Raw genomic sequence first — 14338 nt, forward strand, 5'->3', positions numbered from 1 at the left:
AACCAGAGTACAGCATCTCGGTTGAAGTTTTACAAAAGTTGAATAAATCTTCAACTTAGTCAACCAGAGTAAAACATCTCGGTTGAAGTTCAAAGAAGTTGAGTAAATCATCAACTTAGTCAACCGAAACAAAACATCTCGGTTGAAAACCTCAAAGTTAAGCAAATCACCAACTCGATTAAATGGAGTAAATCATCTCGGTTGACATTCACAAGTTTGAGTAAATTATCAACTCAGTCAACCGGAATAAAACATCTCGGTTGAAATATCAAAGTTGAGTAAATCATCAACTCAATTAACCAGAGTAAAACATCTCGGCTGGAATCTCAAAGTTGAGTAAATCATTAACTTAATCGACCGGAATAAAACATCTCGGTTAAAAACCTCAAAGTTGAGTAAATCATCAACTTAATCGACCGGAATAAAACATCTCGGTTGAAAACCTCAAAGTTGAGCAAATCATCAACTCAATTAACCGGAGTAAAACATCTCGGTTGACATTCACAAGTTTGAGTAAATTATCAACTCAGTCAACCGGAACAAAAACATCTCGGTTGAAATCTCAAAATTGAAAACAACAATCTGAATGCTAAAGTAAAGATGAGACACTTCTATTATATTGACAAAAAGAATATTACATTCTGAAGTGTGAGGCAAAAAATTCCTTTGCACAAAAAGAACACAAAAGCTAAAAATAGTATAGTTTGAGGTTGGCCGCATTCCACGGCCGGGATATTCCTCTTCCCTCCAAGTTCTCCAAGTGGTATGCCCCATTGCTCGCCAGATCGGTTATCTTGTAGGGTCCTTCCCAGGTTGCCCCTAGTTTGCCTTCACCTGGCACCAGGGTATTGTCCATGACCTTCCTCAAAACCTAGTCGCCGACTTTGAATGGTCTGGAGTGCACCGTTTTGTTGTATTTTCTTGAAAGCTCTTGTTGGTAGGCGGCCACATGGATGAGAGCCTTTTCCTGGCGGTCTTCCACTAGGTTCAATTTTAGGGCAATGGCTTCGGCATTCAGCTCGGGCTCAAAACTTTCACTGCAGAGGGTGGGCATTCCGACTTCCAAAGGGATGACCGCCTCCATACCATATGTCAAGGCAAAAGAAGTTTCCCCGGTGGATCTCCTCGGGGTCGTTCGGTATGCCCAAAGAACGCTTGGGAGTTCCTCGGCCCATTTTTCCTTGGCTTTCTCAAGTCTTTTCTTCAACCCATCAAGAATGGTCTTATTTGATGCTTCGGCTTGACCGTTAGACTGTGGGTAAGCCAGGGTAGAGTTGTAGAATTCAATCTTCAAGTCTTCACAAAATCCTCTAAATAGGCGGCTGTCAAATTGGGTGCCGTTATCAGAGATCAGAATTTTGGGAACGCCAAACTGCGTTACCACATTCTGTCAGACAAACCATTTGACGTCTTTCTCCTTGATTGTTGCTAAAGGCTCAGCTTCAACTCATTTGGTGAAGTAGTCCGTAGCTGCGGTGAAGAACTTTCGGTCGCCTGGTGCCGTTGGGAGTGGCCCCACTATATCTAGCCCCCACATCGCAAAGGGCCAAAGGCTGGTGAGGGGAAGAAGTTCCCTGGCCGGCTGGTGGATTTGGTGGGCAAACTTCTGGCACTTCTCACATTTGCGAACATATTTCTGCGCGTTTGCTTGCATGCATGGCCACCAATATCCTTGCGAGATAGCCCGATAGGCTAGAGATCTGCCCCCTATGTGACTGCCGCATATGCCTTCGTGAATTTCGTACAGGAAAGCTTCCACGCTGCTTGGGTATACACACTTGAGATAGGGACCGGTGAAAGACTTCTTGTATAAAGCGCCAGATGGAAAGAGCCAAAACCTCTTTGACTTCACCCGAACTTTATGTGCTTCCTTTTTGTCGGTGGGAAGGGTCAGGTCTTTGAGGAAGAGGATAATTGGGTCCATCTAGGAAGGACCTAGTTCGGTGCAGAGTACTTCTGTCTGCTCGGCTTCCTCAATGCTGGGCCTCAGAAAGAATTCAATTAGGAGAGGGTTGGGAGATGTGTTATCTACAATGGAAGCGAGGCCGGCTAATTCATCTGCTCGGCCGTTTTCTTCACGGCCAATTTGTTGGACCCTTATTGCCTGGAATCGCTTGATGTGGTCTCTTACCAAAGCTTGGTACTTCGCCATTCTGTCGTCTTTAGCTTCGTAAACCCTAGAAACTTAGTTAACGACAAGTTGGGAATCACTATAAACCATTAGCTTGGATGCTTGCATCTGAAGCACGCTCTTGAGCCCGGCCAAAAACGCCTCATACTCAGCCTCATTGTTTAATGCAGGGAATCCAAGGGTGATAGAGTGTTCGATGGTCAGTCCGTCTGGCAAAATCAGAACTATGCCCAGCCTGGCACCGTGGCGGCTAGAAGCCCCATCTACGAAAAGTTTCCACATTTCGCCCACGAAGAGCTTCCAACATTCTGAGGGGTCCTGGGAGGCTTACAGGTGGATGGGCACATGGTCGCTCGGCTATGCGGTGTCAGGTTCAATGCTGATCGATTCCACTTCCTCCCCTTCTGGCGATGAAGAAGAAACAATGATCAAACAGAAAGTTGGTCCAATAACTTCTCCAGGATTCAAGCATCAAACACCGGCTCAAAAGAGAAAAGCAAAAAGGAAACTTGCCTATGAAACAAATATCTACCATGTCAAAATTAATGAACATACCTTTCAGAAACTAAAAGAGAATGTCCTGATAATCCAAAGGCTGGAAATGGAGAAGGCAAGAATCCAAGCAGAAAATGATGAGCTTAAGGACCAACTCATGAAGCTCAGTAAACAAATGGAAGAACAGAGCAAGAAAGCAAAGACACAAATGGAAGTGAAAGATGTGAAAATAGTGCTACTTAATGAGAGAATTACAATGTTGATTTAATCAAATCTCTACCTGGACAGTCAAGAAGAACAAATCGCAGTTGAAGTTGAAGCCATCACTCCCAAAACATAGCCTCTTGTGAGCTCAATGATAGAAAGAGTGAAAAATAGAGAAACAAGAAAAGAGCACAAAGATCCAGATTTTTGGTACATGATGAAAAGACAACCAAAACAGAACAAGACAGTTGATGAAGTAGAATCAATGGTTGAAGAAAGTGCAAAGACCAGCAAAGAAGAGCAGACACAGCATTAACATCCGACAAAACAAATTGACACTTCCTATCCTGTGTTTCACAAATTGCCAAAGAAATCAAGGATGAAACTCACTAGTCTTTGGGCAACAAAAACCAGCAGGTAAGAACATGATTTGGTTTTAAAATTTCCAAATTTGGAATCTAAATTTTAGTATATAGTCATGCATTTACCAATGTATAACCTTTGTTTACTTTATTCATTGATAAATTTTGATATACAGTGATACAATTTGCTACATAGTGATAAATTTTACTTAATTTGTTTGGTAGAGTGATATATTTTGCTAATCTTAATGGTGTCTCATCTATGGTATCAAATTATTTAGGTGTTTGAGTTTATGTTCTGTACTTTATTTCATTGTTCGCATTTGATACATCAAGTAAATTTTGATGCTCAATTTGTTCCCCTAACCTTTGTTTCGTTAATTGAGCAACAAATTTTGCTATACAGTGATAAATTTTGTTTTCATGTTTGCAGTTATCTAATCTTACAAGGAAAGGAAGTAGGCAACTATTTGTACTTGGATGATATTGACAAAATAGTCAAATGCGAAGAACTTTCTGGAAATGTAAAATCAAATCCCTATTTGTGCATATATCAATTGTAATACCAAATAATAATTCTCTCATTAACCTTGTTTGCTTTTGTTTTTAAAATAGGCAATAAATGCATACAAGGAAATCTTATTGACAGAAGAGCAATCGAAACCAAAGTTCAGCCTCAGCTCGCAAGCAGGAACAACATATATATTTACTACATTATGCCATGTAAGTAAATTACGCATATATATATATATATATATATATTTCATTACAATAACATCCATTTCCCTTGTCTACATCAAGTGCATAAGTTCTCATTCATCCAGTCTTATAGTGATAAAATTACCATTAACGAATTACATTGTAATCAAAACTAATATATTTGCAAAACACAGTATTTGTTCACCACAAAGGATGAGGCATAAACAAATCAATTGTTGAATAAACTAATGTTAGAAGCTATCAAGGAAAGACATCTTCTTTTCCCAATTTTCAATGAAAAGCATTGAACGTTGTTGGTACTCGATACTGAAAATGGCTCATGGAAGTTTTACAATTCAATGACACCAAGCACAGAAACAGATAACCACTTAAATGAGGCAAACAAAATGGTAAAACACCAATTAATTATCATATCATCCATTCCCCTTGTCTATATCAAATTTTATTATGTGTTTATTTGTCAAACACCAATTAATTATTAATATATTTTGCAGAGAAAGGTTATTGAAAAATACCTTCAACATCACAATCCCAAACTCATTGAAGGTAACAAGTTTTATGAAGAAACAGAAATTGCAATGAATTGTCCCAAATAAGTTGATCATTCGTAAGTTTCTGAAAACAAAAACACATTACATTGATAAAATTATCATTGATGACTACTAACTTTGTTTTTCCAATGTCATCGTAGACTTGATTGTGGTGTCATAGTTTGTTACCTCATGAGAGAATATGTCTGTAACAAAGACATCTTTCCCAACTTAACAAAAGAGCAGTACCAGCAAATCAGAGCAGATATCATAAATGCTTTGTTGACTAACCAACAGACAGACACCCAGCAAATCGTTGATGAGGCAATAGAAGCGGTGTTTGAAGACAAGGAGTTTTGGGACGCAATACACAATGACAACAATGTTTGAATAATTTCGAACAAAGATTATAATCACTTTGGTTCTTACTTTGCTTCAATGAATGTTACAATGCTTAGTTGTTACAATGTTAAATTTGCTTCAATGAAACATTCAGTCTTTTTTAACCATATTGTTACCAGATCTGGCTTTTGATATAGGTCTTGTTTTATGCAAATTTCATTCAAAAAATTAATTATGATATGATTATTTATGTCAAATTTAAAGCTTAATAACAGGTTTGGAGTCACTATACTGATAAATTTATTTTTTTATAGTGTTTTGTTTTCACTGATAAATTTATCCCTGTTTCAACAATTTTATCACTGTAAACACTGATAAATCTTTCACTGTTTAAACAAAAAAACCAACACCTCTCTCAATTCAAAATTGATTATAATTTGATTATTTGTGTCAAATTTAAAGATTAATAACAGGTTTGGAGTCACTATACTGATAAATTTATTTTCTTATAGTGTTTTGTTTACACTGATAAATTTATCACTGTTCAAATAAAAAAACCAGCACCTCTCTCTCTCTCATTCTTTTCTCCAAACTCAATTAAACAAAGCACTATAAATAAATAAAAAAATTACCTAAATTGAAAATTAAAACACAAACCCTATTACATTATTTTGATTATTTTGGTTCTTCATTTGCTTCAATTAAATATTTAGTCTTTTTTATCCATATTGTTAACATATTTGGCTTTTGATATCAGTCTGATTTTATGCAAATTTCATTCAAAAAATTGATTATAATCTGATTATTTCTGTCAAATTTAAACGTTAATAATAGGTTTGGAATTATTATACTGATAAATTTATCACTGTGAACATTGACAAATTTATCACTGTTCAAACAAAAAAATCAGCACCTTTCTCTCTCTCTCATTCTTTTTTCCAAACTCAATTAAACTATAAAAAAATTAAAAATTTACCTAAATTGAAAATTAAAACAGATACACTATTACATTGTTTTGATCATTGTAAAATTTTTAAAAATAAGATATAAGTATAGTTAGAATAAATTTCTAAAAAAGAAAAATTATATTTGTAGTTACTTACACATGAGCTCAAGAATGTTGAAAAATCATATTATAATTTAAAATGCAAAATATTAATATTTAAGAATTAGGTGTTATTAAAATGCTCAAGAATGCTCTAGAGTGCTCTCATGTTTATAAAATGCTCAAGAATGTTCTCATGTATTATATTTCATCTGAACATGAGAATACTGAAGCATTTCTTAGACTGAAATTTTGAACAATTTAAACTGAAAATGAATTGCAAAACTCAAAATATCTTGCTATTGTAGCAAGATATTTGTCACTGATAAAAAAGAAAAAAGAAAAACACGACTATTATAAAATGTCTCTCTCTCTCTCTGTATATATATATATATCATTCTTTTTTCCCAATTCAAGTAAACAAAACACTATAAAAAAAAATAAAAAATTTACCTAAATTAAAAATTAAAACATAAACAGTATTACATTGTTTTGATTATTTTGGTTCTTAATTTGCTACAATGAAACATTCAGGGTCTGTTTGGTTGTATTTTCAAATTAGTTTTCAACATGTAAATTCGCGCTTCACGTTTGGATAGAACACTCAAAATACATTTCCGCGTGTGAATTCAAATTATAGTATGAAAACCTGTTTGGCAGGTTGTATCTCTACTTTCAACGCTTGTGCATTCTTCCATGTCCTTCTATGTCGTCTCCATCATCTCTGAAATATTCCATCGTCTCCGAAATATTCACGTGAAGCTCATCTCTGTATCAAACATCAGTCCTTTATATTGATCACGGGTAGGCTTCTCTATCAAACATCAGTACTTCAGATACTTCAGATTCATCACGGGTACTTCAGATTCATCACGGGTGGGCTTCACAGAGAAGACTGATTTTATAAATAATGAATCCACCCAACCCGCTCTATACTGGTATCATCTTTCACAAATTGAGTTCCTTACGATTTGTGCGTTGTGGAAGATTCTTATTATGGGCAACGAAACAACGACGACTGCGACGTAAAAGAACTCACAAATTTATTTACATATTTTGTTATACAAAAATGATTTGAAAAATTCATCCCTAATTTTATTTTATTTTCTTTCAGGTCAAATTTATGAAATTTATTGTCGAATCCGACGAAGAAACAGTGCTACATTAAGTCAGTATACACATTCCATCACCGACGATAATTATTCAATTCCCACTAATCTGGTAAATATATCCTTCAACTGCAAACGATTTTATACGAGTCGAAATTAGTTCTCAAATATTTTCTGAGAAGTGTAAGGGACTATTTTTTTTTATTTTAAGATGTTTTCTATTTTCCTGAACTGTTTCACCTTTTGCGAAGAAGAATAACAGTAAGCTGCTAAATCGATTTGAATCTGTTATATATAAATAATTTTTGAGAAGTTAAAATCAGTTCTCAAATGGTTTCTCATAATTTGTGGACGCCTATTTCTCATTTCATATCGGTTGTTGTTTTCAATTGTGAGCTGTTTGAACCTTCTGCAAGAAAAGAACTTGTGAACAACTTGAGTCGGTGTACCTGGACACCCGGACGGTCGTCCCCGGGGTCATCCGGCCGGTCGACCTACCCATCCATTTTTCAACTACATTCACTGGTTTATTTATTGGTTTTTTTCCTACTTCATTTTATACCCGTCCCATTTTCCTTACATCTTTTTTACTGGTTTTCTCCTACCATTCAAAGATAATGTTACCTGCTTTTTTTACCTGATTTTTTTTATTAGTTGTGGTTATATTTCTGCTATTTAAATTGAAGTAATCTGTTATGCTATTTTTTTCCTTTAAATAATATCATCTGTTTTTTTTTATCTGTGTTCTCTTTGAAATCATTTTGCTCTGTTATGATCTGTTTGTCTTGTATATCTACCCCAGACTAGTTTAAATTTCATTTGTATGTTTATAGATGGATGAAAATAATTCTGATGACAACCAAGAAACAAAAATGTGGACGGCCAGAAGTGAAACAAAATTAATAAATATGTTGAGAGATGAGGTTAGAAAAAATCAAACAACTGGCCGTACTACTTCGTGGACAATTAGGCATTGGAATCATTATGCAAATTAGTTGCACAATCTGTATGGACTTTGGTATACAGCAACACATGTGCGCCAAAAATATCAGCGATTGAAAGCTGATTATCAGACATTTAAGCGACTCCAGGCACAGACTGGTCTGGGATGAGATCCAATTGTAGGCACTGTTGTTGCACCTGATGAATTTTGGAATAAGGTTGTTCATTAATCTGTACTATTAAATAATTTTAATTTAAAGATTTCATGATACATACAGTGCTTAATTCTTTATTTGTATTTGTTGTAGGCCAACAGAAATGTGAAGAAGTTTAGGACAAAAGGATTTGAATATTTTCAAGAAATGACAGAAATTGTTGAAAATTGTTGTGCCACAGGGGCCTTATCTCGTGCATCCACACAAGGAGCCCTTGACTCAGAAGAAGAAGATGACATGTTAAATAAATTTTGGAACCCTGATGTTGGTGGGAGTAATGCTGGAGGGAGTAACGCTGCTAAGGTAATTCCTGTTGACTTGTTTGGGGATGAGTACATGGATCCAACAAAGGGCAAAAGTCACAAGAGGGGCCCTACAACCAGCCAGACTGACAGTGGTCGTTCTAAAAAGTCACGGTCAAGTGGGTTTGATGATGTGTGCGCAGCTTTCACATCCTATGTACAAGCAAAAACAGGACATTCACGTGCACGAGAAAATGAGACAGAGGCTGTAAGTGCAGGTGGTGATGATTACTCTCTTGATGCATGTCAAGATGCATTACTAGAGCTTGGGGACATACCACCAGTGCAGTACATTAAAGCACTGACACTGTTCAAGGATAAGGAATGGCGAAGGTTTTTTATGTGCACTCCTACCCATTTGCGCCTACCCATGATCCTCGCTTTGCAGTGAAGTCAGAAGCTCTTCATTGATTGCGTTATCAAATCTCCCTGTCTGAACTAAAAATGATTTCATTATTCCTTACTTGGTTTTTTTTTTCTTTTTCCTTCCATGATATCCTCTTCCCTTTCCTATCTTCGTATGTTTTTTTTTTTTTGAACTTTTAAGTAATTTATGTTTTCTTATCTATTATGTTGTGTTATGACAATATGAGCACGTATTAAATAAATTTTGTCCTTTTATGAATTTTAGTGTACACTGAAAAATAACTACGGCCGACTATTCATATACTTCCTTTTTAATTCTATTTCACCATTAATGGTATGTGTTACAGCATTAATGACATTTTTATAATTATGGTTTTACTGTGATGTAGACAAAACCATATGTCATTCGACAGAGAAAATAATTCAATGGAGATCTCATCAGACGATGATGAGGTTACTGATGATTTTATGGATTTTTTGATGATTGCTTGCATGCATGACCAAATCAACGCCTCAAGTACTCGCCGACCGCAGCAAACGTCTCCATTCAAAGGTGATGATTACATCTTCGGCCTATTAACTGGCTATCCTGAAACAATGATGAACATTATGTGAATGGATACACAAACATTTATTTTCTTGGCATGATAGCTGCAACAGTGAAAGAAGAATATATAAAAAATATATATTAAAACATGAATTGAGAAAAATGTATGGAAACTATATCGAAAATAGTATGATGTACAAAAATGTATAGAAAATATATCAAAAATAATATAATGTTAGTGTAAAAAAATGGAACACATATGATGGGACAGATATGAAAAACATGAACAGATCGGCAGCCACAAAACTGATCGACTGGGATAGGATGACCGGCCGGTTGACCACCCGGTTTACCGTGTCGAAGGCTACTGATCCTCTTCTTCTTCGAAAGCTACTGGTGTTTTAATACCAAAGGTAGTCTGAATAAAATACGAGATGCGAAGGTAATACGAAACTAACCTGTAATTGAAATTACTAAATTACCCTTTATATTTTGTTCACTTCCCATGTAAATAGAGAGGGACAAAATAGTAAATTTATAGGTGAATTCAATTATATGAGCGTGCTGATGGTCCTTCAATAATGGTCTGATTTGTACTCATTTCCTAATAAATTAATAACGTGTAATAAATGAGAAAAACAATTGATAATATTTTATAAGGTTTACGATATGATTTGTATTTTAATCTATTAAACTTAGTGTATTTATGTTAATTTTTATTAATATGTATTTTTAAAAGTTGTTGACTTCAACAAAATTTAAAAACAAAAATTAAAAATGTATTGTACAAGATGTTTGTACAGGCGTAAAAAATGAATTGATATAAAAATTTAATTGACACAAAATAATTGACATAGATTTATTTTAAAATGGAAAAATAATTTGAAAAAAAAATTTATTCAACAAAAATTACTGAAAAAAATTAATTCAAAAAAAAAAAAATTTTAATTTCAGTATTTTAAATATAGTTTGGTTATTACTGTTGATAAAAAAATACGGATATCGATATAAGGGTTGTGTACACTCAAAATAAATTATTGATTGAATTAAATTTTGAAAACTATTTTGAAAACACATTACCAAACAAATTTTCTTATTTCACATGTCACATCAAACTTTCAAAACATAATTCAAAATACATATTCAAAACACATTTCAACACTCTATTTAAAAACCATAACCAAACAAATTTTCTACACTCAAATCACAATTCCACAACACACAAACTCAAAATACAATTCATTCTCAAATCACATTTATAAAACTCTACCAAACGCTACCTCAATGTTTTATACTTAATTACATTCAATGTTTAGAATACATTTAATATTTAGAATACATTCGTTAAAAAAAAAAAATTATTCAATGTTTATAAACATTCAATGTTTTGTACTTAATTACATTCAATGTTTAGAATACATTCGTAAAAAAAAAAATTAAAAAAAATTATTTGTACTTAATTACACATGAGCTCAAGAATGTTGAAAGATCCTACTATAATTTTACAATACAAAATGCTAATATTTGAGAATCAAGTTTTATTAATTTTAAGTTGATAGCTAATTTAATTTTTAATTTTTTTTTAATAAGTATTGCAAGTATTTTTTTTTCAATACCAAATATAATATGTTTATATTTCATATGAATATGAATATCAGAAAGCTGAAGCATTTTCTAAATTGAAATGTTGAACAATTTAAATTGAAAATGAATTGCAAAACTCGAAATATCTTCCTATCGTACCAAGATATTTGCCATTACTATTCAAACACAATATATTTGCCAGACAAGGGAAACAAAAGCGTGATTCACGCGATTGAACACCTGTTTTCTCATTCTCCACCGTCGGCGAATCCCTTCCACTCTCAGTCAAAACAACGACCACAACCCAAGCGATTCGAACACCCAATCAACCGATTCGAACAAAAAATTCGAGGAAACATGCCTGTAAAGCGTAAGCAACTGAAACCCTTATTTCTCTCCTAGTCAAACACATTTTCAAAAACCCTAGATATGGTTCAATTACAACTTGCAAATTTTAACAATATTAGGGCATTTTCAGAAAATAAAACTTGTGAATATGTAAAATGTTCGTTGATCAAGTAATAAGGGTGTTGGTTTTCAAGTTCAAAATTAGGTTCATTTTAAAATATATATTTTTTTAAAATTTTTGATACAAAAAAAATCAATTAACAAAAAGGGAGAGAGTCGGCTCAAGAGACTAAAGTAGGCAGTGGGTTCAACATATTAAAATGAGTTGTTCACATATCAAAATCAAATACAGTGATAAAATTATCAACCAACTCAAACACATCTAAAAACCAACACTAATAACGTTAACAGTTAACACCACCAAAGACCAAGAACAGTGAATAAGGCTTACACTTATTAGACATGGTAACTCGATTTGAATCTTACCATTACATTATGCAACCTTTTCATCTCCTATTCCCATACTCACTCATAAATTTATCACTGTTGAAAAAGTTAATCCAACATCACCCCCAAAATACACAGTGATAAAATTATCACTGTATAAAATAACAAACCAACACCTGTGTTCAATCAACACAATTTCGTAACCAAAAAAAAAATAAAAATCCAAAATTCAATCAACAAATACATATCTCAAAACTTTCAATATCATGATCAAAATACAAATTCAATCGCAACAGAAACAACAGAGTAACAACAATATCACCACAAAATCAAAATCACCAACTCAAACTAAAAAGAACCAAAACATTGAAATTGAAATCAAAATCAAACATACCAGTCCACCTAACTCCACAACATCGCAAATCAGAAAATGTAACTATACACCAAACGCGAAATCGCAAATAGGAAGAATCACCAAGCACGCAATCGCAAAGATACAGCAAGCGCGAAATCAGAAATCACGAAGCTCAACAATAATACAGTAGCAAATCGTGAAGTTCCACCGAAATCCAAATCACAAACACAATATTTTGATGGAAAATCTAAACAGAAACGCGCCAGAACGGGAGAGGGGTAAAACAGTAAAAAAAAAAGGCTCAGGACCTATTGGTGCACAAGATGAAAAGTCAGGACTAAGAAGGGAATAAGTGCAAAACTCAGGACCGGCCAGTAAAAAACCCTAAAATAAATTGATGATAAATATGATTCTATAAATAAATCATTAATTTTTTTAAAAGATAAATATAATAAAATCATTCGATTAAGAAGTATTGTTTTGTTCTCTAAACTAGAAAGGCGTATAAATGAATCTCTTAAATTGTTAATACGTTTTACTTTGACTCCTTCCGTTAAGGGATAATTTGTATGTTTTTATAGTTTATGTGGTTAATTTGTATACTTTTATAATTTACAGAGTGAAGTGATACATCTTAATAGTTTAAGAAATTATTTATATGCTTTTATAATTTAGGAGTTAAAATAATAATTCTTTATAGTTTAGAGAGATTTTGTATAAATTACCTTTTAAAATTTATATGTGAGATGATGTTCTGAAGAAGAAGAAAAAAATATTGGCTACTTTTGAGAAATTTTATTAATAATATTAAAATTATCAATAATAATTTTATCAATTATATGATTTGTTGAACATATAATGAAAAAAAAATGATTCAATAATATTAGTCACGTGATTTCAACATATTTATTCTAAACAAATTGACAATAAATACGATTTTGTAAATAAATCATTAATTTTTTAAAAATACAAATATGATAAAATCATTTGATTAAGATTATTAAATTATGTTTTTTCATGAATTCTCTGTATACAATTATCAAATCAAATATAATTTTTTTTCATTAATTATCTACACACAATGGTTTATAAGATGAACATATTGGATTAGTAGAGATGGACTATGGTGGACTGGTTCAAATGAGGAGAGTTAGATGAAAGTAATTTATATAAATGAATAGAACAAAACTTTAAATTTATGACTGGCATGTCAAAGTGGATCAACTTTATCATTATGTCAATTGTGATATTCAAATTATAATAATATTAAATGTTACTAGTATACTTAAAGTAATTATCAGCAAAATATGATAAAGTTCACAGGAGACATATCAAAGTCTATTGGCTATATATGATTGTGATTGTGTTGAATTGGCCGATTTGATTACACTTTCATTGATGGGAAAACTTACAATTGACTTGCCATTGTCAATTGAATAGTCCATGTATTAACATTGCTACGTCTTCTTCAGAGTCCAATATGTTCCTATATATAATATATATGGCTATAAAATGATGTGAAAACATTAAAAAGACATCGAAATTAGTGGACAAATTTACGCACACAACAAATTGGAGTGTCATTTTCCAAATCAATAATGTATGTATTGAAGAGTCTTACATCACACTTCCCTCTAGCAAAGGTTGTTATTACGGTTGCAAAATACCATTATAATTGCAATTTAACGTATCTGGAGAAGGTGCTATCTAATCTTGACATGTCTAAATATGATTTATTGTTGATATGATAGGAACGAACAAAATTTCATTTTGTTTTCTCTTGTTTCTCAAATAAGGTGTTACCTGGTGGTCTTGATAATATGATTTATTGTTAACATCTTGGGCGATGAACAAAATTTGGTCATGTTTTGCTTCCATCGAAATGGCCAAAATGTTGTTTTTTACTAAATCGAAATAAAGGATTAGTGAAATGTCAAACTTTCAAATTTTTCCCCCCAAAAAACATATTGAAACACTACAAATCATCCCAAATGAGTTTTTTTAAAAACCTATTACAAATATCTGATAATGGTTATTCATATCTATATTTTTGTTCTTAAGAAAATATTTAATAATTAAAAAAATCATTAATTTATAAGAGTTTTTGAGAAGTTAGAAAAGAGAAGAGATAGCAAGTACAAGATTAAAAATAATAGTATGATTAGAGACACCATTTTCTATAGCACCCCAACATAATCGAGTCACTTATTTCTTTATTTGTTATTGTGAAATAAAAATGTTTTTTTGGTAAAGATTGTAAAAAACATAGTTCCCAACTAAGCAAGTCTTCAAAC

This window comes from Camellia sinensis, chromosome 12, assembly GCF_055761805.1.
Source record: "Camellia sinensis isolate YWXY chromosome 12, ASM5576180v1, whole genome shotgun sequence".
In the NCBI taxonomy this organism is placed as follows: domain Eukaryota; kingdom Viridiplantae; phylum Streptophyta; class Magnoliopsida; order Ericales; family Theaceae; genus Camellia; species Camellia sinensis.